At 43.7% G+C, this 27,111-nt stretch overlaps 1 protein-coding gene across 10 annotated transcripts in view; it reads left to right on the forward strand.

Moving 5' to 3' along the window:
• akap6 (A kinase (PRKA) anchor protein 6) overlaps positions 1 to 27,111 on the forward strand; it is a 224,321-nt gene that overhangs the window by 14,458 nt on the left and 182,752 nt on the right. For 7 of the 10 annotated variants that reach the window (XM_081603033.1, XM_081603032.1, XM_081603036.1 and 4 more), the window contains 5 exons: positions 10,070 to 10,108; positions 10,214 to 10,270; positions 10,378 to 10,542; positions 10,621 to 11,427; positions 11,507 to 11,573. The exons of 2 other annotated variants lie outside the window; for them this stretch is intronic. The gene's annotated coding sequence lies outside the window, so the exon portion shown is untranslated. The remainder of the gene's footprint in view (positions 1 to 10,069; positions 10,109 to 10,213; positions 10,271 to 10,377; positions 10,543 to 10,620; positions 11,428 to 11,506; positions 11,574 to 27,111) is intronic. One more of the 10 variants, XM_081603030.1, reaches the window with a different exon arrangement.

Genomic DNA, 27,111 nt, shown 5'->3' on the forward strand with positions numbered 1-27,111 from the left:
CAAGCTGCGTGAGACTGGAACCGAGGAGTTTGTCAGCACGAATGGTGGCAGAAATCAGCTGTGAAAACGACGACGCTATGATCAAAGTGAGTAACGAGAATGGAGGCCTGGTTACTCTGTGGAGTTACACCCTGACTTTCTGTCGAGAAAAAGTACCCACAAGAAGAGAAAGAACTAGCGGTACTGGCACGATACTGGAGTGTGCTAAAAGACCTGGCACAAGGGCAACCGATCAAAGTCATCACACAGAGCCAGGTCCACAAGTACCTACGCAAAGGCACCGTCGAAAGTACTAAAGCAACAAACACCCGATGGGGAAGATGGGAAGACATCTTGCTGACCCAGAGCTGAAATCGGCCAGCACAGCCCCCAAACAAGAGACGACCGCAAGAGGCGCCTGAGACATCGGAGCAGCCAGAGTGGACACTCTACACCGATGGATCAAAGAAAGGGTCGGACCACGTGGCCTACTGGGGGTTCATCCTGAAACAAGACGGTCAGAGAGGTACAGACAGAAAGGGAAAAGCCCCCGGCAGCGCCCAAGTCGGAGGAAGTCACAGCAGTGTTGGAAGGATTACTGGAGTTGACCAAAGAAAAATCAAGAGCGCCAGGTAGTGACGGACAGTTACTACTGTGCTCAGGCCCTGAGAGAGGACCTAGCCATTTGGGAAGAAAATGGTTTTGAAACAGCTAAGGGCAAGCCGGTGGCCCATAGAGACTTATGGAAGAAGATTGCTGAACTAAAGATGCAACTGGAGCTCCAAGTGGAGCACCAGCGAGCCCACACGCATGAGGGAGCTCATTGGCGTGGAAATGATGAAGTGGACTGTTATGTCCAACAGAGAAAAATTGTCTTTGTCGGAGCCGAGAAGTGGGACACTACTCCCAGAGGACGGGAGGTCCCAGAAGAATACGTGGATGAGGTCGTGCGGAGCGTGCATGAAGCCCTTGGACATGCAGGCGTACGGCCTACCCGTAAGGAGCTGGATGAGCATGAGCTTTGGATCCCAGTGAAACAAGTCCAACGCGTGCTACGGGGCTGTGAAGTATGTGGACAATACAACGCAGGCCGCCGAGGGCAGCGGTTGGAAGGATTGACCATCAAGAGCACGATTCCCTGGGGCTCAGTCTGCATGGATGTAGCAGGCCCCTTGGGAATAACGGGAAGAAAAGGTGAGAAGTACCTTTTAGTGCTGGTGGACTCAATGTCGGGATTTGTAACTGTAAAAGCAGCCAGGAAGGCTAATGGCAACAGTGTTGTCGGCATGCTGGAACAAGTGTGCAGCGTCCTGGGAATCCCAAAGGAGCTACGTACGGACAATGGGACTCATTTCCGTAACGCGCAGGTTGACCAATGGTGCCAGAAGTTTGGCGTGATAAGAGTTTATTCACCCCCTTACACCCCTCAAGCCAACGGGGTGGTGGAGCGGACCATTGGATTAGTCAAAGGCTGGATAGCTAAGAATGCTAACGACAGCAGCTGGAGCACCGTGGCTGTGGAAATAGGGCGGGCCCTGAATGACAGAACAGAGTCGACAGGCCCGCCCCATCCATGGAACTCAACCAACGACCGTTCGCCACGAAGGAAACGGGGCGGGGCTCCAGCGATAAAAAGGAGAAGCTGACGCCCAAAGTGCCATTCAGAGTGGGACAGCGGGTGTGGATCAAAGCAAGAGAACAACCTGTGAACGCAGCAGTAAAACCTAAGTTTGAAACAACAGACACCGTCAAGCAAGTACTGGACTGGAATACGGTACTGCTGGAGAAACGGGGGATCCAAGGAGTTGAGCAGCTCAAGCCAGTTCCTGACTAGAGAGAAATAGAAGCCGGTGAAATGGCCAGTGCATCATGTATCGTTCCACCCTATCTCGGACTGGCCACCGTGAAAGGGGTGGTTGTAATTAGGAGAACAACTTCAGGGATCTGGGCAGGACGAGCCCTGAAGAAATTGGATTGGGCCAAAAATGGAGTCCTGTCAAACGAACCTGAAATGCTGAAGTGGAGTAGCACCAAAGACCGTTGCCCAGTATGTCTAACAGTCCTCCAGCTCCCCCTCACCTGGGAAGGACCAGGCCGCGACAAACCCTGGCGGCAGGAGTCGACGGCGGACGGGCTGCGAAGCCTCCCCGTCTCCCCGGTTTCGGTTATAAGCATTACTTTTTGTGGAAATTGCCGAATAGGATACCTGCCACGACCCTGGTGATAAATCAATGGGGATGGCGAGAGGAAGAACCAAAAAGATGCCTCTGCCAGTGGGACGGAGAAAACTGATCTACTGTGCGACCTGCGAGGAACAATCGCAGGGACGAGGTGACAGCAGCGGGACAGGCTGATGGCTGGCAGGTGAGAAGATACTACAGCTCCCTAAGATTCTTCCAACCATGCGTGGGGGCCCACCCACTTATGGGAGCCCCATACCCTCAGTCTATTGGCCCGGGACCTTCAGCTCCCCCTAACACCCCAGAGGGACCCTCGGTCAGAGAAGACTGGATCTGGAGAAAAGCAGAAGGGCCGCATGACTTTCTTTGGGAGTCTGTCCACGCCGCATGGCCCTATGATCCTGCGCGAGCAGGCCTGTCCTTCCCCCAGTGAATACCTCGTATTCCCCAGTCATTTTCCGCGTGCTGCGGCCTCAGACAGGCCCCATTCTGTAGAAGAATTAAGCTGGCTCCCGGATGACACCTTAGCACAAGCAGTGAACGGAGGCTGGACGGGCCCCTGGGAACTGACTACCTGGCGCATCTGATTTTGGAAACCATCAATGACTGCACATCCCGATAGTGGATTTGCCGGACGTGCCAAGAGAGGGTGAGATACGCACGTCGGATCTGTACTATTGCACCACTGAGCTGGATGGGTGGGGCAGCAACGCAGCAAGACCCAAGGAGAAGTCGACCCTGTTCCGTGTAACAGCAGAATACAACTTTCGGACGGAGTCCTGCAGGTCCCAGGAGGCGTGGCCCATAGAGTGAAGACGCCCTCTGATCCTGACACTACCCGTTCGGTTCAACTGTCAGTGCAGATGCTCACAATCCCATATAAAGGAGTCTATTCGGTAGGAGCAACAATCACCGTGGTCTCAGAAGACCAAGTCTACCCCACTGTGTCCTGTGCTGAGCCAGAGAAGCCAAGAAGAGAAGACGGAGGCGGCGCTTGGCGGTCGCTCTCCTCCACTTTTGCACGAAGGAAGAAAAAGTAAAACTGATGGATTCATCGGAAGAAGGGGGTCAGGTCGTCAAGTCTACAAATCAGCGGAAAAATAAATATCATACTGCTAAGAAAAAATTTATAAGCAAATTATTTAAAGTGGGAAAAGAAGTCTGTCCGAACTCTCGGACAAAGGACCCTTTTGAAACTCCCCGAATGTTCCATCTTGTGTGACACACTCGAGAGGACTTTACCGAGTCCTACCCCTCTCGGAGCCTATTTTCTTAACCACCTCGTCTATATTCGACCCACAAATCTAACAAGAGGTAAAGGAAGTACGGGGAGTGAGGGCAACGCCACGGCCGTGGCAATGACTCATATTTCTTCCTCCCTCGGGATTCCCGATTTGGAAAGGAAAAATGTCTCCAAGGCCATCGATCACACAGGGATACGCCGACCACCCAACAACGGACTCCCGTGGATTTTAATACAGTAAATCTGCCATTGGAGGGAAAAGAAATACAGGTGCGATGGGAGACCCCATTATCTGAACCACTGCAAGGTCTGTACGCGAGATACAGTGAATGGCGTGATCATCTGGACTACGTCACCAGGTATGGCCAGAACTGTGGTGAAAATGGAAGCGGACCCAGAAATTCATTCAATATACCACTCTCCACTAAATGGAACTAGACCGAGTTTATCCCAACCGCCACATCTGAAGATTTATACTCCACCACCGTGGGATACCGCACACGACGACATTACGTGGGCAATCGTTGTGTACGTATGTGACACTGCCAGTCCGTAGGCTACAAGCATGAGGCCTGCAGGATCAGGCACTAAGAAGGCACGATCCAAGGCCATTTCCTCGGCCAGATAGTTGAGAGTATTTCTTGGAGGTGGTGGAGGGGGTTGGAACCTCAGTTGCCCTACCCCTCCAGTATAATTACCCAAAACCGCTACTACAAGGAGACCAAACGGCAACTACAACCAAGAGGACGTCGCGGACCCCTAGAGCCTCAAAGACGGCACCGGCACATGTACGACAGATCCCGACTACCACTGACCTACGCCCTAAAGACCCAAAATGGAAGACAACCCGCTTAAGACGAGTGGGAAAAGAGCCAGTTCCTGGATGCCTTCACGTTCGGATACACCACAGACGACGAACCAGACACCCTGAACGACCCTTGCTACGAAAACGACTACGAAAAGAACATACCACTTGTATAAAGCTTTGCTTACGCTTTTGGCGCTACTAGTTACCGCTACTATTCTGATCGCAATCCTATATTTCATAGGAGTTGGGCCATGGCATCTTACGCATACAAAGGTTACCTATGGTCGCTCCAAGTACTTCACTTTCAATTGTTGGAATACCAGTACCACCTCTATTTTTGTGCCATGGGATAATGAGTCTTCTGTCAACCAAAGTCGATTATTCAAGAAGAGAATGGAAGAAATATGTGAAAGCGAGCTTACATCTAAATGACTCCATGATGATGACCTCCTAAACCGCACCTGGGAGATTAACAGCTACAGCCTCCTCAAGATGAGTATTTGCTGGTAAGGATCGTGCATCAGAAAGAGCGACAGACGGCCCGATGCAACTGGATCCATCCAGACAACGGCGTGCCAGAATGGCATTGCAACAAAGCTTGCCGACCCCTGGCGTTGGCACCTTCCCAAGGATACTGGGACACTGAGGTGATTTATTCGGCCCCACATAGGTCCTCAGGCTGTAGGACTTGGCTCCCACGAAAAGAGTTCTGGGGAGATTATCACCTGAATTGTGATGAAGATGAAATCGACACCGAGACCCTGTATCAGAACCGAACTGCCAGTAACAGCACTCGGATACAACCGACAGGGCAACCACAACAGTTCGTCTGGCAAAACTTCACAGCCTTCCTAATTAGACAAGGACCCAGACAGTTCATGTATCAGAGCGACCAGCAAGAATGTTATAAGAATAAATTTGGTATCCTAAACGCATGCCTGTGGAACAAATATGTTAGTTGCACTGGGCAAAATCACATAGTTTTGGCTCTGAAAGCAGATTGGTCATTCTCGTGGACCCGAGCCAGAACCGTGCAAACAGAAATAGAACCTTGGTTGAATGACTCATTTCCCTGGACTGGTATAGCCACAGATCAAGTATTCTTCATAGGAGATTTCCCGGAGGGGGCAGTTCGCTCCCCTGCCGGGCTAAAAGGACCGCACTTTGCTGACATGCGCACGCAACCGCTTCCAACTCCAGATGACCTCCTGAATGCCCCTAAGGACCAGTTTGCACAAATTGATGAGTGTGTAGCCCAACGCATTTTTGATAGCCTTAACGACACAGAATGGGTGAAGACGATGTCCTCCCCGCGATGTGACCTTTGGCAAACTAGCAACACCTTCCACGCTGCATGGAAATACCACTGCCCGAGTCCTGACACCTTCAAAACAGCGAAACTCGTCCTCCGTGCCTGGTACGAGGACTACCATCGTGCCTGGGATTGGGAGTGGTGGGGACTCCAACAGGAAGAACTGCAGGCTTGGGTTCTGCCTTGCCTCAATGCGTCCCACAATTATTGGATTAAATACCAATATATTGCCACTGTCTACTCCAAAGATCGGATGATTTGGCCAGGTATTTTTTGGAGGCCTGACAACTACGTTCTACCAAGGCCCTGGCGCATGACTTGTAATAAGAACAAGACCCAATGTACCATTGGACTAGCAAGAAAACCGTGTCAGACACTCCCAGGTTGGGAAGATTACTGCAAGGAACATTATGCGGAGGAGTATGACACCCATGCATCTGAAGTGGTTTGGCGAAAGATTGCAGGGACATGGCGAAGAGCGATTGTGAGGGCAAAAACCTGCACTGATGCAATTTTGGGATACCAGCTACAAAAGCGCAAGAAGATTGTAGATCTACCTGTCCCTGCCATCCCCGACACCCTCCTAGCCATTGCAGAAGGCCATGCATTCCGGAAAAGTCTATGCGACGGGAAATGGACCATGGTTTTGACTGGGTAGGCCCTAACCTTCTCTATTCTAATCTCACCTGTAACAGTTCCAAGGAAGTGTGGCAGAAATGTGGAACGGGTGGCCAACAACATGCGTGTTACTGGTACGAGACTTTGGGCTCTACCCTGACTTCTACTGTTATGGATGTAGTTGAGGAGGTTGGAAATGTGGTTGGAGGAGGCCTCAGTATTATCGAGCATTGGTTGCTAAATGCTTTGAGCATGTTATGGCCATATTTGCTGGGCTTCCTGGGCGGAGCCATTGCCCTAATCCTGGGAGTGGTTGTCGTGAAGGAGTGGCTAAAAATGCTTTGCAAACGCGAGAGGAAGGACTACCGGCCCCTCCCCCAGAGGAGGAGCCTGTTTCAGCATAAGAGGAGGCTGCCGGGAGCCAGCGAGCCATTCGCCGATCTTCACCACTGCAATCAAGACTGGACCTAAACCAAGAGACAAGAAGGGACGACATGGAATTCAATTCTTCAACCAACTTCTCTCTTCCCTCTACACTTTTCGCACCCATCCAAGTGAGTACCACTGAGCAACTCGGATTTATCCTGGCCTGGGTTGTCTACTGCCACACTGGGTCCTGGTCCACCGGACAGCTCCTGAGGGTGCTTGTCTCGGTTCAAGGGCTCATCAAGATCATCCTACGCCCAATCTTTTTGGGGCGATGGGATCTCGCACCTTCCCTCTTCGCCTGCTACCTAATGGGTAGGACCCGCATCAACTGGCGACGAGGCGCGGTGGCATGCTTTTGGCTTTCCATTGACACCGCGGCCTTTCTGATGGAATTACTCCTCGGGGGAACCCATGCTACCCGAGCGGCACCACTCAAGATCCTGGCCGCTATCGTCGAGGGCATTCTGGCCGTATCCATCCTCATTTACCTAGCCTACCAAGCCCTATCCATCAAAGGCAAGGGTAAACGCCGCTGGCTTCGTAAGTGGGCCGCCCTAACCCTCTGGGCAACAGGATGGGGAGTTTTTGTGCTTTTGTATTGGTTAGGGAAGTCGTCCCCACTGCCCATTGCCGTATGGCTCATGACCCACGGAGCCATATTCCACGATCCAACCCCGATGGCTACTCCTGGGTCCCCGGAATATGAAGATCCTCCCCCTATCATTAATTCCCCTTGGCTCGCGGCTCAACGAGGCACATCAGTGTAGTACCAGCCTTGATCCCTGCTCCTGCTTATGCGCACTTAGCTTCTTTTTATCCATTTATGTTTGTTGATCGATCGATACCTACTAATCATGAAAATTACCTGAGTTGCTGTTTCTCCTAGGCTCCAACTTGCTGTGTGGGATGCGGAGCATCCGTAGAATCCTTGGGATTCATGTGGGTAGCATCGTCTACCCGATGGTGTAACGCTTGCGTGCACCTTGATAACGTTACGGCGATCCTCTGCCTCAACGAGCAACGGGACCTGCCGTACGTCTCGGCCTCTGCATCTCGATCCCTGGAACAAGTACACAAAGTCGTGTGGACCTCTGCGTTGAACCAAGACGACGATACTCTCCGCACATCGTACTTGGGGAACGACCGGATACTACCCATAGTCCAAAAGCTATGGGAGAATCAGATCACTCGTCAGTGCCTACCCACGCTGCACCTTTTGGATGGCCGAGTGTTGGCGGTGGGTAAACCCCGTCCATCTGTTTGTCCGGCGTCTCCTGACACGTACATCGACGTCGGGTGCCAAACCAGCATTGCAACTCACGTACAGAGTACCCAAACTGAGCCTCTCAGTTCATCTCAGCAAGCATGCCAGACCGATGATATACCTGTCCCATCACCCCAAGGCCAAAGTAGCAACGTCAGCTCCTCTGTCGCCTGCATCTGCCAGGCACAGTCTCCTTCGTTTGCTGTTGACTTCGAGAACCTGCTGAAGGAACTCGAGGAAAGTTGCAGTTTTCCAGCGGCTCCGCCACAGGATTTGGCGGCCGAAGTGCTTTCTCCAACCTCACCACCTCAGTTGGAGCGTCAGGACCCCTTTGGGCCGTCTGGGTCTACTGTGGACATGGGACTAGACCCCGACATCTGGTCTTCTCCCCTTCCCACCTGACGGAATACGAGATCGTGGACACATGGACGCCTTCGTCTTCTCCGGTGACCTGCTACGAAAGAGACATTTTAACTCTCCATGGTGGTGATGAACTGGACTTTTGGTAGTTGGAACTTATGTTTTCTGCGAAGCCCCGTCCGATCTCACGGAGGGGGTGTCGAGGAATCTGGTATGGGTATGTGAGATCTGTCCAGGTATACGCAGAAAAATGGAATAAAGGCCTGAGAAATAACAGTATAACCCTGATTAATGATTAAAAGATGATTATAAATGTTAAGTGATTATGAGAAGAAATGTTTGTAATGAATGATCAGTACCTTTAATCAAGTGAATATTATAATGATGTATGCTCTGTATTCTTAAATCCATTGATTCTACTACATTATGAAAGGCTAAAGGTTGTACTTTTGAGTTAACCAACAAATAACATGTATTATTAAAGATCATAAGAGTACTTTTCACTAAGCAGAAGGCTAGGGACAGAAGGGTGAGTCATCTAAATGGGGAAGGAAAACAAGGGTGCGGCAGAATTGGAAACAGATGGTCAACGGAAAAAACAGGAACTGCCCTGATGGAAAAGGGAACTGCCCCGATGAAGCGAGAGGCAGGGATGAGTCATTGGAAAACTTGAGAAAGAGTCCGGTACTTTCCAATGCGATGGGCAGGTTCCATGGAAACACAAGTGCATAAATACCGATGCACGAGTCAGAACGAGCGTTCTTCGTTCGCAGCGCAGAAAGGGAGTCAGCAGAGGAAGCTGCCTAAAGATCTGCGGAGGATCACACCGAGGGACCAAGGGTAACTACTCCATGATTTCACGCTGCCTAAAAGGGACGAGTTCCACACGCCAACACCCCTGGTTCCATATCCGACCGAATCCGCCGCCTCTACTCAACGCTCTCAGCTCCGGTGCAGCTGACTTGGAAAAGAGACGGAGGTCTTTCAAAGACAAAGAGTCTGCACGTTCAATGGAAAGCGTGAGCCTTCTCTCCGCTTCTCTTCAGTAAAGAGGATTTTGCTCCGGCTGGACAAAGACTCTGACCAAGGACCGCAAAAGATTACAGCTGCCGAGATCAAAGACCATCGGGTATGAGGTGATCAGCTTCTCCCAAAGCCTCGCTCAGTGAATTTAGTGAAACAGGTTAGGAATGAGAATAAGGAAAGGAGGTGATTAATCCTAGTTGATTTCATTATATTTTTGCTTCTTTTATAACTCTTGGAAATTAATTTGTTGTTATATGCCCCTGCTAAAGCTTGCTTAATAAAATTATAATTCTAAAGATTCTAATGAGAATTGTGAACAGTGAGTTTAATTGTGTCAGTCTCGATTATTGTTGGTTCTCCTAAATATAGTAAAACAATATACATGATGCTAGAGACAGGGTGGCTTTGTGTTTTCCTCTGGTGAGTGTTAAAATAATGACCTTGGGACTTAACTCTAAGTCACTAAATTTAATCTAGCCGTTAACAAGTGCCGTTATTTTAGGGAAGGAGCTACCGTTAACAGGAGTGGTTGTAGGGGTTATGTCGTTGTGAGGGCTACTCAGCGAATTGCCCCTCAACTGTAAAAGGTCATAACTTCTGGATTGAAGGTAGTCAGAGCTAGACGAGTCCTTTCCGACCCCAGTTTAAACAGATAATTCTCCACAAACTATCGCTAGGGTAAGACCCGAGTTTCTGGGGGTTTTCCGGACCTGTTAGACAGAGAACTGGGCAGTAGTGAGTCCTAAGAGTTGTGAGGAGTGGGCGGGACTTACTATTGGGTAGTAACAGACAATATATATATATATATATATATATATGCACTGTGTTTAATAATAATATGTTTTTTTAGGTGTGTTCTCTTAGGATGCAGAATCAGATATTATAATTGGTAAGTCTTTTTTTTTGTCATAACTTTTCTCTGTAACCCTAATTCTAAAATAATTTAATCCTATAAAAATGAAAAACTTAAAATATATGCCTATTATTCCTCCAGATCTTACTAAAAATCAGAAGACACAAGAGTCCCAAACAGAACCGGAGTTCATCCACGGTAATTTTACTACCTTTTTACGCTTCTGTAATCAGAGTTCTAAAACTGAAAAAAAATATATATATACTGTATTAATAAATATTTACTATGTATCTATTTTCTTATAGATAACCAGGAAAACTGTAGGAGGAATCGTTTATCGCTGACTAAAAAAAGAAGACATGTCTCTGAAGCTACATGTTCTTCACAGCTGATGAATGCAGATGCATCAGCAACTGGTTTCAGAACAGTTCCTGATCAAAAATCAACCTACATACATACGGGAGTTCAGAGTAAGTTTTTTTAAATAGTGTATTTGAACTAATCAGGAAACTGGTTTTCTATCAACGTATTTCTTTTATCATCCATAGCTTGCACTTCTAATGAAGATTCTGTAATTTACATCTCATCTGGCTCAGAACACAGCTTTGTGCCACAAGAAGTATCCGACTTACCTCCTAGGCAGAGAGTTGATGCCATTGGCATCACGCCTCCTCCCTCGCCACGGCAAGAAACTACAGTGGACCCGGAACCAGAACCAGAACAAGAACAAGAACCAGGACCAGAAGCAGAACCAGAACCAGAACCAGAACTCCTCACACGGATAAGTTTTATTGTTTTAAATGATTATTTATTATTTTATTAGCATACATACTAAACTTTAAACTTTACTCAGATAAATTAAAGATATATACTATATTTAAACAAAGACACACACACAGACTGGCAGAGAAAGCAAAGAGGAAGGGGCCAGGGGAGAGTCTTTGCTGCGTGTGTGTGCATGTGTATCTGTCTTTAAAGAGGAGGAGGCCTTGCAGAGTCTTGCTGCATGTGTGCATGAAATCTCAACAGACCACAGTCTAAACTGAAATTTGTAATAAAAGCCTTTACTAAACTTTACTTGAATGCATGAAAGATATATGGAGTCTTGCTCCATGTGTGTGTGTGTGTGTCTCTGCGTGGGTTGGTAAAAGTGATTTAGCAGGACATTGTCACAATACAGCACTAGGACATTTCAATTTTTTTCCCTCTATTGCACCAAAGCCTGTAGGGATGTGTATGAAATCTCAACACACATTCATTATATTTCACAGCTTCCAAAGCCCGAACAATACTACGTAAGAGGAGAGCACACAATCTGCAAGCCACAGCCGTCTTATTGGATGGATTGATTACAGGTATATTATTTGATTTTATCAACTAAAATCCCATTTCACCGCTGCTAGAAATGTATTCCTGATTATTTATTTATTACAGAATCTCTGTGGCTTCTGGAGAAACGTGCTGGGTCCAGAAAACAAAGTTCAACATTCTACCACTCTGAGTGCGAGAGCTAAGTTACTACTACAAGCAGCCAAAATTCTGGTCGACAATGTTTACTCTGATGCAAAATTGATTGAGAAATGATTCATGTTTGGTCTGTCTCTTATAACTCTGTGAAGTATGGATGACCAAGAAGGTAGAGTTGAATTAAATGAAGCTTTTCAAAATCCAGAATCTCAGACAGATTATTCACAACAAGTTGTTAATGTAATTCAGAATTTGCAATCATTTGCTTCAACACTGAATACTGCGGAAAATAATGATAACATTTCACAGAGCCCTGCTTTAAGCCCTCCGCGATCACCTATTTGAAACCAATCTGAAGTCTCGGAATATAATACAATTCAGAAATTTGTGGCAGCGGGACCCAAAAGCTATGCATATCAAACAAAACAACAAAAGAAAGTAGTGATCCGAGTGAAAGGGATTACTCAATGCATGAGTGCAGTGAGAGAGTCAATTTTGACAGCGTCAGAGAGCTGGTGGGAGGGTACTTAAACGGTTCCCGAGTTGGAGTTATTGAGGTCCCTCAGCGCACCATCAAACGTGATAAAAAGGGGTTCTTCTTAAAAAGCGCGACATTTCTGAAAAGGTTTCAGGTTGTGTATGACAAAAGAAGGCTTTTTTCAGATGGTTCAACTCTACCTTTTGGTTATTAGAGTTTAAGAGAAAAAAATGTCTTATTCAGGTGATGTTCAGATTTATTTTGATCCTACATTCAAATCACATTTCTCATGTATGATTGTAGGAGCGAGTGGATGTGGAAAATCATACTTTGTAGGAAAAAGGTTGCAAAATATTGATCATGTCATGAATGCTGTACCTGACAATATTATCTGGATTTTTACTTCTTTTCAACCATTGTCTGGTGAATTGCAAAAACTGAATAAAAATGTTAAATTTGTGGAAGGACTGCCTGATTCTTTCGAAGATGAGATCAAAAACAGACAAAGTACGCGTAAAAGAATAAAACCATCACGCTGGATTACTTATACTCCATAAACTTTGACAGCAAATATTTTTTTCAATAAAATGTTTTATTTAAGAATTTTTCAGGTGTACAGTCTCTTTTTTTGAATACAGAAATAACAATAGAGAATCACAATTTGTAGCAATCTTTAAACATTTGCATAGAACATGTCCCATGGTTAAAAGAACAATACTTTCGTTTTTTTACACAACGTTGATATTTTTTCACAAAATCTGAAGCCATCACATCATTTTTTATGACATCACCGGGGTATGAATCAAGAACTGTTTGCATTGATAAACCGCAAGCTCTTTTACAGAGCTAAAAAACACAATGATGACCGCAAACAGGCAGAGTGTCTTGAAGACCTGTCTTTCAAAAACTTTACGATGCTCTTTGGGTAGAAATCAAAATCTGGGGATAATCCGTACGAGTCGAAAAACGTTTCCTTCCAAAGTCAGAGCCAGCCAGTGTTCTCCGGGCATGTGAGAGGGATGCGTGTTCACAATAAAATATGCGGGTCCTGTGTACTTATGTGAGAGCAAAGACAGTTTGCTGTTGCAGAGAATATGTTGAAAAATTCTCTGACCGATATACCTTGGTTGAATTGAGGCTGGAAAGCTTTGCCGGGAATTTGTCTACCCTCCTGCCATAATGCTAGGTATTCTGCGTTCATGTGTTCAAAACTGAAAGGTGATTGGTCTCTTCTTCCTGTGAAGGCTTCATGGTGAACCATTCCTAAAACTATATACTTTGGTATAGCACACAAAAAGAGGTTTTTCTGAGCATATGTCCTTGAGTTTTCTGGCATAGAATATCTTTTAATGTTAACTCTGGAAATCGGGTACAAGGTATTTCCTTTCATTAAAGCAGAAGCATGACCTAAACGGACCACGGGAGAAACTGAGACTTTTTTAATAAAAAGAGAAGCCTAAAATTGTCAGTTGAAAGGTTGAGTCACGGGCTCCCATCAGGCAAAATGCATCGCTGGCTCGTGTTAATTTAATTCTCAAATCCACTGAATTAAGCAGCGCCGTCTCACAGAAAAATAAATCGGCATGAGGCGCCCCTAACAGGTGAAGTTCTCCGGATTCGGCGGTGAAAGAGGCCCTTTTATTTAATCCTGCGTTCAGACCATTGATTACGACAATAGACTCTATGGCACCCGCTGTGTCTTTGTAAAAAAGACCTGCGCTAAATTGACTCTTTAGCGTATCTTCAGAAAAGTTGAGTAGTGTTTCAATCATTGCCCTGTAAGGGTGGGTGGAGCTTGATTGAGATATCAATCGGTCTCACAGCGTGAAGTCACATTGTGAAAATATTGTGTTAAGAGGATAATTAATTAAGCCAACAGCCGCGTCATTAGCCAGGTTACTACCATCTGCGTTGGTGATCTTGATGCGTAGATGAAGCAGAGTGTCATATAAGTCCAGATATTTCTCACCTCTGGGGATCACAAACTCAATAGGCCCGCCTCTAGTAAGAGCCGACACTGGTAACATTTTAGTGTAAACCTTATCCTCTATAGATAGCTGGGTCATAGGGGCTGAAAACAAATCCAACTCTGCTAGATTCGGCCGATTTGTGGTGGAGAAAAGCCATGTTTTTTCTGAATTAGTGGTTACTGAAATATATCCTTGCTAGGAGCAGACTTCCTCCCCTTAGCCTTGCTTCTCCCGTTTGATTTCTTTAGCTTTAGAGTTCTATGTTTTTGTGAGTTCCGCACATGCTCCCTCGGTGGGTGCTTCCTTGCCCTTCTTGACAGAACCATAATTCCTGATCCTTCCTGGTTGGAACCAGATATTTTATTCATTGCTCTACCAATGACATCCGTGGCGATATTGGTGGCTGCTTTTTTAAGTGAAGTTTAGCCAGGGCAAAACCTTATTTTACTAGAGGTGACACAAACCGGAATAATCTTGAAAATATTGACCCGATTCCACAACCATACGTGGTCGCAGATCCGTAAAAACCCGGTAAGGCCCCACCTACTTGGTTATGATAATAATGGACGAACCGGTGAGGATTATCTCTCGGATTTATCAGACTAATTTTACTGTAGTTTTATACAGTTCTACTGAGGTAAAAATAGTCTCTTCCACACTACAGCGGTGAGCTCATATGAATAATAACCTTGTCATCAACCGATTTTATACCAATGTATATGTCCGGAGTTCATTCAGCTATCATCTCAGGCTTCGTTGTGACCTCACAGGTCGAAAATGCAATTTCACAATTGTCTTTCCATAGGTAAATTTTACTGGGACATTCTGGTCTAATTTCAGTTCGATTTGAATAGATTCGATATGTTTCCGAGCCACAGGAAGATAGTCGGGAGGATTAAAAGTCTGAGTGATTATGTCTCCGAATTTACCTTCTACTTCAACCGTACGCAGCAGGGGGGCATAAGCATCTCCCACTATTTGCTGCTCGACCACATCGCTGTAACAATGTGGTAGAATCCTGCTTTCCTGTCCATCGGTTAAGGAGGGCTGTCGTGTTTATAAAAAGTAGTCCATTCCCCTGGTTCCATGCCAAAAATTTAAGCAATCGGAGCGTGAAATCGCAATTGATACTCAGAATCTGCTTGTATAAAGAATAATCTATTTTCAATAATATGCATATGAAAAGAAATACCGATTCTTATCGCACTAAGATAAGACTCAATCTCGTTTTTTAGCTGTATTATTGTCTCATAGTATCCGGGTGTGATATTCCGTCGAGAAATTTTTTCTTTCCCCATCTTCCTCCATTCAAAGAACGCAGAATCTTTTGGAACATTATGCCAAGTGTGTGGATAAGAAATCTCTGTTAAAGCAACCTGCCATGCTCCTTCTAAATTAAATTCACCCAAAAACTTGAAATGGTATTATCTTTAAAAACGCTTAGACCAGCGTTTGATGGTAAGGTAATGTAGAACCCTTCATCCTCTACCGTGCGCTCCATGGTGCTGTTTTGTGTAAGATGTATTGCTGGCTCCCTTTATATATCTCGAAGGTCATCCTCTCTAACCCAGCTGTTAAATTTCTCAGGCCAATTTTTCCAGTGCACAAAGACCTGTTTAACACCTCTAACGGTGCGACGACCTAAGATTTTTTGCACTTGGTACATTTTATCTTTACACAATTTCACTTTCTGAAGCTCATCTTCATAGAAAGAGCCTTGTATAGGTTCATCATCCAAGTCTTTGAGTCTGTATACAGGAGGAGATCGAAGTATGGTAAAAACTTCATCCGTAAAACTCTGTTCATATTTTTTTTATCAAAAACGGCGCGTAATTTAGATATTCGAACCAGATCCCTGGGCTTAAGCTTAGGTTTGAAATTCTTGCGATGTGTGCTTGAGGATGTACCGTACAGGTTCTGAAAGATTTGAAAGGCATTTTTTGAATTCACTTCCATAGGGCTAGTTTTGATACTTGTATGATACCCATAGTTGTAGCTTTTCACCAAGTCTTGCACAACATCGATGTAACGACGGGTGTTATTAGCTGTGAAATATCGCCACATTCTTGTTTTTAACGTGCGGTTAAACCTCTCGATGACAGATGCTTTGGATTCGCTCGCGGTGGAAAAATGCTCAATGCCGTGCTTCTTCATTAGCTTTAAATTTTTTGTTAAAAAATTATTTACCAGCATCTGTTTGCAATTTTTTAGGAATCTGACTGTCTTTGAAAATTGATTCAAAGGCATTTACCACCTGGTCAGCAGTCATCCTCTTTAAAACTCGTACGTACGCTCTTTTAGAAAATATGTCAATGACTGTCAATAAGTAATTATAACCATCATTTTCCTTGACCAAGGCTTGCATATCACAAAGGTCTGCTTGAAACTGTTTTAAAGGCCCCGTGACAAAAACTCTGTTTCTCGGGAAATTTATGCGTGCAGGTTTATGCAGAGTATAGGTGTCTTGTTCTGATAAAAAATCTTGTACTTTTTCCTCCTTAACCTTTTTTCCTGATTCATCCTGCAGAGCTCTTTTCAGTCTAGCTATTCCTCTTAAACTACCGGGGTGTGATGGAGTGTAGTAAACCTTTTTCATTAACCTTCTCTCTGCCATCCTTCTGTCACCTGCTTTGGTGATCGGTTGTTAAATAATGAGAAAACACGATTGTGGTACAAAGATTTTATTCCTCCTCTAATAGTAAGAAATCACAATCAGTACATTTATTTACTAGAAATTACATCCATCCATCCATTTTCTTCCGCTTATCCGAGGTCGGGTAGGGTCGTAAATACATTTAATTGTATTTACTAGAAATTACAATTAAATGTTAACCAATAATGTGTATATGAAGATATATTTAACTCTAACTAATCACACAAATAATATTGTAACTAAAACTTTTTTTTTAACAGTAAAAAAGTCAAACAGTAAAGGGTAATTATTAAAATGCTTAAACATGCAAAATAAGATGATTCAAGTCAACACAGAAGGGAGATTACTTTTCATTCATAGTGTAACACTCTGAAACAGAACGTAGTTGAATGAGGTTTTCATCACTGTTCATGTCCTGATACATGTCAGTAATTGCGGTCTGGATTCCGTATGTCGATTTCAATTCGTGTAAAACTGTCTCTGCAATCATCTTCACTTTTGCATCCTCAGCCTGTATGCGATGCAGCCTCAGGAGATTCTGGACAGCAGGTGTGAATCATGGAGTCAAGAGCCGCTGTGTTATGCGATGAAAGTTGAGCTGGTAATAATCATCCTCCGGTATTTCCAGGCATTGATGCTGCCTCTGGCTCGGGTGATCTGTTATGCAGCCGTAGCAGGTTTCCTTGACATACTTCACGCAAATTAAACTGAATAGATGCAGTAAGGCTGTTTTAACTGTAGCAATTAGGGTACTTGGTATACATCCGTCAATTTCATCTTCTTGCAGGGAGTTGCTAGGAGCAGGATCTCCAGGGTCCTCTACAGCGGGATCTCCAGAGTCCTTTGCAGTCGGAGGTTTGGAGGAGCTGGTAGCAGGCTCCCCCGAGTCCTCTGCAGCTGGTGCTGGAGGTTGGGAGTAGCTAGGAGCAGGATCTCCAGAGTCCTCTGCTGCTGCTGCTGGAGGGATACCCTCTTCAGCTAGGGTACTTGGTATCAGAAAACTTGAAGGAGAGAGTCCTGGAGACGATTCCAATGAGGTACTCAAGAGAGGAGATGATACAGATTCGTGTAGTAGTAGCTTCCAGGAGATGGAGGACAGAAGAGGCTCTCTGTCAAATAACTGGGCTCGCCCCAGTAGGGCCCCCATACTCCATAGCTTCTTAATTCTTCTATTCTAAAGGTTTGGTGTCAGAGTCCCTGCAATCCTCGCATTATATCGGGTAGTGGGCGGGTTCTCAGCCTCTAACCCGCCTTAGAGGCTGGACAGGAAATGTCAGAGTTTTTTTCACTGACAAAATATCAAGCCAGCAGCGAGATTTTCGGAACAGTTCGGAAATTCGATCCCCGACTTCCGCCATGTTGTCAGACCAAGCCTCAAATGGGAGAACTAGCATAGTTCTGAATACACCACAATCTAGATTAAATGTCTCCAGCACAAACAGGTCTGGGGAATTCGTGCTGTCTCCCTTCCGTCTGCTTGCCCGTAAGGACCAGCGGCCAGGCTCAGTAGTTTTCGATTCCCACAATGCACAGAAGAGAATTTCTCCCCTTCCAATTTCAGTATCGGTCGGGAAACACCGCTTTCTGGTTTTCTTTGCAGATTGAGGGTCAACCTCATCTTCTCTTGTCTTCAAGGCCGATTCGATGTTTTCTTTGGCACGAGGAATTGCAAGCTTTAGCACTGCCCAATCATTATAGTTGAGGCTGTATATATGTGTTATTGGTGCAAGCTCCTCATCTTTGTCCAGCTGGTACAGGTAAAGTTCTCCAGACTCATAACAGAAAACATAACCCCATGAGCCCCAAGAGCCGTGAGGTGTTAAACACCAGTCTTCTTTGACGGATTGGAGCACCGGCATCTGCACAGGAGTCAAAAAAAATGTCGATCTTTTGGGGGCACCCGTTCCGGGCCTTGATAACTCCCAGATGGAAATTGGTGTCTTGCATAGAAGAGAAGTCCCGCTTGTCAATATTTCTCTTTTATCCACAGTTTCTGAAGTAGATGGATCAGGTGATGAAGGTGAGCTTGCTGGTGTGTCCATCACCGAACCCAAATCCGGTCTCACTGCTATCGGGATCTCATATACAATTGTAGGTTCTTCTTCAGCAAGCAGATGTTTATTTGTTACCAAATGTTCTTGGGCTAGGTAACTCCGAATCCATATCAGATGTTGCAGAGGAGACAGGTTCTTTATTCTCAGCAGCAGGATGAACTCGTTTAGCTCCATACATTGTAAAGTTCTTGAAAAACTCTTAGCAGTAGAGTGCTTGATTTTTTCAACAGTATTTATAACAGAAACCCCTAAAAAGACCAAACTCTCTGTCTCTGATTCTATTGGGTAATTCAAAGAGTTTGGGAGGAGATAATGATGAACAGATGGTCACAGAGAGAGGTCAGGAGGTCACAAACATCCCATGGGGGAGGTGGGAGGGGAAGGTCAGGAGGTCACAAAGTTCCCATCATATGATATATGTGACATATGTTTGGGGGGGAGGGGGGTATCAGGCTACCGGATGTGGGGGAGGGGGATGGGTGGTTTGATATCAATTAATATCAATTAATCCATCAAACTCCGATTAAAATTTGACAGAAGGGTGTATATATCTCTCTGTCAGGAAAATACCACAGTCACGCAAAGAATCTGAAAAATGGACGCAATATTTAGCGGTTAATTCAACCCTATAAATTATTTAACAAGGGCTTCAGATTTAACAGGTGAGGAAAAAGTTTTAACTTAAAAAAACATTGAAGAAGTGAGCAGTGGCTCAGTTATGCTAGCCTAACTGTTGCTAGCCGTCTATTAACTTTGATAACCTTAACATGTGCTGCGCAGTTCGGTGTGTTTTGGTTCCGTTGGCATTAAAACAGGTCAACCCGCCACCACGTCATCAGTACAGCAGCTGTTTAAATCAGCTAATCAACCACCGCTGTGCTCAGACGAAAACTTATTAATAATATAGACATCAAGCCTTACAGCATAATGTAACAGACCCAATGTTATGTTTTGGTGTTTTTGCTACTTTTTTGTGTGGGAAATGTTTGTTTTTTGTTGTTGATTCCCCTGATCGGTAATCTCTGCTCTGTCTGCTCATTGAGCTGTTGTCTGTCAGTTGCCGTGGCAACGGGTCCGTGTAAAGCCGACACACAGAGCAAGAAAAGGCAGAATAGAAGTATGAGAGGCCCCAAGAGCCAAAACCTACAAACTCTCTTACACGTACTATCAAACTCTCATACATTTACTATCAAACTCTCTTACACATACTGTCAAACTATCAAACTCTCTCACATTCACTATCAAACTCTCTTACATTCACTATCAAACTCTCTCACTTTCAAACTCTCACACATACTATGAAACTCTCTCACATTCACTATCAAACTCTCTTACACATACTATCAAACTCTCTCACATTCACTATCAAACTCTCTTACACATACTATCAAACTCTCTCACATTCACTATCAAACTCTCACATTCACTATCAAACTCTCTCACATTCACTATCAAACTCTCTCACATTCACTATCAAACTCTCTCACACGTACTATCAAACTCTCTCACACGTACTATCAAACTCTCTCACACGTACTATCACACTCTCTCACATGTACTATCAAACTCTTACATTCGGAAGTTAACTTAAAATTTCAGTTTCTGATTGGACCTCAGGCAGGAGTAGGCGGGTTTCACGGACTGAAAAATAGCTGAGCGGCAGTGACTCACAGAGGCAAATAATATTTTAAATGACATCGTTAGCGCTTCTACATTAATGTCAGCATTATTAGAAGTATCTAGAAGTCGACAGCCAGCATCAGAAACCCAATATATCAGTGGGATAAAGCTAGCTGCCTCTTCAGAAATGGCAGTAAAGTCAGCCTGCACTTGATTTTACTGTGCGCGACAGCACAAGTTATGGCGCTCTTTTCAAAATAAAAGCGCATCTCCGGTTTATGTTTGATTTACACGTCAATTTTCTGTCCGGCTAAAACTTTGTTAATTAATTTGCAAAACGACATTATGTATCTGAAAAAAAATTATATATTGCTTAGGTAAAAAATCCTGTAAGCACATATGTGCAACCTCAGTTAAAATTGGTCTTATAGATGTCCCTGCATCATCCTGAAGTGAGAGAATTATTGTTTATGTAATCTGAAAGATTTTTTTCATGTCAAATGTCAGCAAATTTGATAGAGGTAGAACATTTGTGGTTTACAGAATTTTTTGCCCACATTATATATTTTCATTTATTTTCAGATACATGATTTCCTTTAGCTAATCAATAAACACATAGTTTTACATTTTTAAAGCTGCAGGAGAGAAACATGAATCAAACATAAACCGGAGATGCGCTTTTATTTTGAAAAGAAAGCGCCATAACTTGTGTTGTCACTGCCGCTCAGCTATTTTTCTGTCCGTGAAAACCCGCCTACTCCTGTGTGGGGTCCAATCAGAAACTGAAATTTTAAGTTAACTTCCATTGCAATCAAACTCAGTAAGAGAGTTTGATAGTACATGTGAGACAGTTTGACTGTGAATGTCAGAGAATTTGATAGTACGTGTGAGAGAGTTTGATAGTGAATGTGAGAGAGTTTGATAGTGAATGTGAGAGAGTTTGATAGTACGTGTATGAGAGTTTGTAAGCTTTGGCCCTTGGGGCCTCTCATACAGAAGTGGTGTTTGGTTCTTCACCTGTTTATCAGCTTTATTATACCTTTATTGTGGCGTGCTGTCTGTAGCCGCTGCAATTCCTAAAAGTTAAACAAGCGACAAAAACTGAACTAATCATCAAACTACGGCTCCTACAGCATATTTAAAATAAAACGATTGACCAATATAAGATAAATTTGCCCCTTCTTGCATCTTGACAGAACTAACAGAAACAAAACTGTTTATAGATTTGTATCAAGTAAATTAAGTCCAATGTTAGGTCTGTGTAAGCTAAACGTGAGAATGAGACGTTTTATATATATATATATATTAGAGGTGTGCCGATCAATTGGTCACCGATCATAATCGGCCGATTTTCGTGAAAAAGTGCATGATCGGTGATTGGCGATCATTGGCTCTTGTTGCCGATACCAATCACCTGCATCTCATTTTGCAGCCTGCCTGTACAGCTGGTCTCCTCTTTCCTTCACTCTGCGCAAACATGCAGCAACAAATCCTAAGCGATGTGGAATTATAACTGATATAACTATAACACATCTCTCTCTCTCTATACATATGTATATATATATATATATATATATATATATATATATATATATATATATATATATATATATATATATATATATACTGGTATATGCTGCCACCCTTGAAAAAATCCCTGCCCCCCTCTTGCCACCCCATAAATATTTTTTTAGATCCGCCCCTGGCGCTCCACAATCACCTTGTGCTGCGTAATTGTGGCAGCTACACGTAATTGTGGCAGCTACATGTGATTGTCTACACACCTTGATCACCTTAAAATAATCAAACCTGTTTGGAGTTAATCTGCTGATTTTTTCTGCATCTGTTTTTTTTTTTGTGAGAATGAAATGACCATAGAGCAGTGGTTTCCAAACATTTTCTGCCCCCCCCCTATGGATTACAAATGACTGTCTGGTTGAACAACGTGTGTGTGTGTGTGTGTGTGTGTGTGTGTGTGTGTGTGTGTGTGTGTGTGGGGGGGGGTTGGAGGGGGGAGAGAGGATTCTTAGAGACTCCCTGTCCCTGCCCCCGAGGGGGGGGGGGTCGACTTTTTTGGGGGCAAAAAAATGGATGTATGTAGCTGAACATCGGTAGCCTACAGGCTACTTGTTAAGCTTAAGGTGCTGTATTGATATTAGCTAGCTAGTCATCTTTTAGCTAACAATACCTGCATCCAGCAGCTTCACTCAACTCAGTCGGTTAGTTTGGGGGGAAAACTGTGAAAAGTTCTTTGCGTTTTGCTGCCATGATTCTAACACACCTGCGTAGCTCCGCACAGCAGCAGCAGGTCTCCTTCGCTGCCGCACAGGTGTAAACTCAGCGCGAGTGTCGTAGCGCTCATGTTGCGTTTAAAGGCGGCTCGGAAAAACAGGTTACCACATGTTAACAACGAATGAAACAGTTTTAACTGCTGATAAAAGTGACAGAGGACACAGATATGGGAAGTGTGGAAGCCCCTACCGTATCAAATTGACATAGGAATGACAGAGAGTTGGTAAAAACCCAGCGCATACAAGCGTTCATGTTTTTTTTTTTCATCCCGTTTCGCGCCCCCCCTGCAATGGCACGGCGCCCCCCTTACGGGACGCGCCCCACAGTTTGGGAACCTCTGCCCTAGAGATGCATTTCATGCGCTTCAGCGCACAGACCAATGCGTTACATCTTTATGAGACAAAAACTGAGGAAAAGTACTATTTACATTAGAGTAAGGTTTTCACGTCTTTTTATTTTTAATAATGAGTCAAATTGAAAGTGTCATGGAGTCATCAGCCACATGACATTAACACTGACATGAAAAATAATATTGAAGAAATAAATATATCAAATCTAATTATTTATCTGTATTTACTTTAGTTTCTTAGTTTATTCTTGCATTTTGTTCTTCATTCATTTCCATTTAGTTTCATTTGATTATTATTATCCTCTCTTGGTTTATTGCTATGTCCACTTTAGTTTCTTTCCTATTGCTAGATTTATTTGATAATTTATTGACGCTCACCATCAGTAATCTTTAATCATCTCCTACTGCGCCACCTAATCGTCATGTGTTTCACATCATGTGTTGATTTTTCACTGTTCAGCGTCGGATTCTCTGTTTTTATGCCATAATTCACATCTAGTTCGTCGCTCCGTTTTATGTCCCGCTTCTCCTGTTTCAGAGTGTTGCGCAATCTGTGCGTCGTCTTTTTTTTACCCCCTAACGTGCAGGGCGTATCGATGGGGAAAAGGCAGACTAACATAAACCTTTTAAAACAACGGAAACTATTTCATTATTCTGATTACTGAAATTTAAAAGTGCTGTGGTACCGTTGTTCTATCACCCCGTTTCATACCGGACCACTTACAGCGCCGGTGTTAACGCTATAAAATGAACGCTCTCTATCGTGGTATCACCCATGGAGGGATTTCTTTATTTAAATAGGTTCATTTTTCAGAGGGATACACAGTGAAGGTATCGTGATTTTAGTTATTACATGTTTATAAGAGCAATTTTCTGTTGTCCTTCCATGGAAGCATGCAGCCTTCAAAGGGAAATAAAACACTTTTTAATATAAGTTGCTAATTAACATGATCAAAGCACTGCCAAAACATATGTACAAAAAAACCAGACAAAATGAATCACAGCAGCGGTGAAGCTACCAGTAGCAGGAGCGGAGCTGCGCCAAGAAGCTAACAGAAGCTAAAAAAAACACTGAATAGAAGAAGAGCTGCTATCAATACAGTTGCAGCCAAGCATGTTTTAATGTTACACAATACAGTTTTACCAAGTTGCTCAAAGTCTAAAGTGGCATTGTTGTGCATTTAAGGTGTAAAGTTTACCTTCGACCAAACGCCCACCAGAGGACTCCAAGCCAGGGGCGGAGCTATAGGGACGGCTGGGGGGGTGGCTGCCCCCCCGAACCGGGCCGGATGGGGGCCCGGGTCTGGAGGTGCCAGGGAGGGAGGAATGGTTTCAAGTCGCTTAAATGTCTGATTATAGACGGAAAAAGTGCGTCCTCACCTGTTGAGAAAGGTGTATTTAATGTTAAAGTCAACAGTTTCAGTTTTGTAACCCCCTCCCCCCCCCACGCTCAACAGTTTCCAGCAGCTGATGCACGTAAGGGGCCCGGTGATTTGTTAGGGGCCCGGTAATTGGCCCGCCCCCCGGCCCAACGCTGACTTGTTCCGCTAGTGCTCCCAGCGCCCCCCTTTTGTAAAAATTTCCGCCAGCGTCCCTTGCTGTCCTCTGAACGCCCCCTGGGGGGCGGTACCGCCCACGTTGAGAACCGCTAAGCTATATCTGCTAGGAAATGTTGATGGTTTATGAGCGTTCCCGCATGACTCCTTCTTTAGGTTTCGCGTTCCAGGATGATCAGTCTGAGCAAAACTTAAAGAAGGAGCCGTGCGATACCGGTACCGGTCCAGCTGCAGTCATCCTTCAGTCGAGCAAGGCCCGCTTTGTGAATGCGGCTTCTGGACATAAAGCATCTTTATTTTGTAAATGTACAATTCATGCACATGATTCTGCTATTTAGAATAAACGTCCACTTTACCCACTCAAAGGAATCTCTGACTCTCCGTCTGTCTCCTTCCCCCATTAGCACATTAGCTAATATATTTATACTCAACAAACATTCAAGTTTTTACAGCTTGGAGTTGGAAAATATGGATAAAAATGATGATATGGTCCAAACTCAAACTTATCTAATAATTATGCACACAGTGTAGTTGTAAGAACTGAAGCTGTGTGCTGACTCTAGATCATTCCTCTTTAGGTCAGTTTTGTTTCTGCTCAGCTGGAGAAAGTTATGACACATCCGCACATTGATTTGTTCTAAGCATCTGTTCAGAGCGTTGATGAGTTTAGAGTCAATGGGGGCATCATAATGTAGAGCTCTGTCATCTGTGTAGTTATGGTAGGTAATCTTAGTACTTGTTTTAACCTCAGGTAATGGGAGCATGTAGATATTGAATAGGTGAGGTATTTACTGAATACAAGATTTAGTCCAATGCACCATACATTTTACAAATGTAATTTATTCATCTATAAAATCTAGTAGATTTCTAAGTCATTCTGTTTTTCACTGTTGATGTTTATCTCCAAATTCAGATTATTTTATTAATCATATTTTCATCCTTAAAGTTTTATCTTGAGGCAAAACTATAACAGAAATGCAGTAGTTTTAAAAATCACAACCAACACTTTTACAATAGAAATAAAATTTACCAATGCAAAAATTGTGGTTTAGAAAAAAACTAATTTCTTCAATGCTCAATCTATACCTTAATCATCTAAACATAAGTATTAAATAAACATGACAAAGACTATAGTGTACATGAACAGCTTGGCTTGCTTGCCAGAGTTGCCAGAGGTTGTGTGTGCTGGTCGATCTCATTCCATCTGGTCAGTAATGGATTTTCCACACAGAATGCTCTCCCTGCCTGTCTGTGGAACATAAACAGGTCAGTAAGCCATCTCTCTATGAAATTATTCATTTTTATCCAGAGTTTGTTTTGTACAGCCGAAATCTAGTGAATATGTAAAAGTTGGCTCCTGGTCTAATTTCCAAAGCACTCCAACATCCTCCTTTTGACTTTAAGAGCTCTGCATGAGCAGACATTAGTTTACATCAGTGGACTATTGCATCCTTACACCTGCAAGCTTCTGTGGCTCCAAGACTCTGGAACTCTCTGAGGTTGGGTGAGCACAGTGACTTTTAAAAGAAGCCACATGGAAATTTATCTTCATAAATCTGGTTTTGTTTAAGTGTCTTGTGTTTTTTTGTTTGCTGAAGTACTTTGTATAAATGAGAGTTCAACTGAATATTAAAGCCTGATTTTCAGTTTTAATTCAGTTGTATATTAATTCTGCACGCTAATACTTGCCCAATAATAACGCACACATAGATATTGTCTTAAAAAAGTCAAAATCTTACTTTTACTTTCTTAAAAGAAAGATTAACGTCAGGTTTGAGATGTCATTAACATTTTGGATTAACTGAGAACGCTGTAGTTGTTCAATGGTAAAACTTCAAATAAATTGTCAAAACTACATCTTGCATAATAATTGTACACACAGTGTAAAGTTAAACTTCTCACTTTTAATTGATCATATTTGTTATTATGTTAGACGCATAACAGATTATGTATCCGTAATAATAATAGATTATGTATCCATTATTATGCACTGTTCCAAATGTGAGTGCATAATCTGAAGGCACATTTGATCAAAGTGGTGCAGTGAAGGCTGTTCATAAAAAGCTTGTATGTCTTTTCTGTCACACAAGGATGGATCTTATTCACTTCCTGGTTCCTAGAGTGTCTGCTGTGTCACAAATAGTTCACAGACCTGTTAATAATTCATTGCATCTCTCTCAAGTTCATTTTAAGTTGGTGTAAATATGTAAAGTAAATGCTGATGCAGAAATGATCATTTATTTTACTAAAGTGATCTGCATATTGAGCAAACATGTGAACCCTCTTCCTGTCATTTTATAGTATTCCTTATCTGCTGGGAAATGTAGCAAATTGTGATGGCAAGGAAGTTTTGGACTGAGTGAAAATACTTGAAGAACCATACTTTATTTATTTATGTTGCTCACGGTGTCCATCCTCACTTTGTTTTTTGTTGCTTTAGTTTTTTCCAGACACACACTTCATGCCGTCTAGTGGTGCCTGGATGCTCCAGCATGTGACTGAGTCAGGTTTTCTGTTTCCTTCTTCTCTGCTTTTTATGCAAAATACAGAGACATGATGGAATCAATGCTTGGAGTTATCTGCTTCCCCTCCACCATGTG

The sequence above is a fragment of the Poecilia reticulata genome, chromosome 22 (assembly GCF_904066995.2).
Source record: "Poecilia reticulata chromosome 22, P_reticulata-male-v2, whole genome shotgun sequence".
NCBI classification, from domain to species: domain Eukaryota; kingdom Metazoa; phylum Chordata; class Actinopteri; order Cyprinodontiformes; family Poeciliidae; genus Poecilia; species Poecilia reticulata.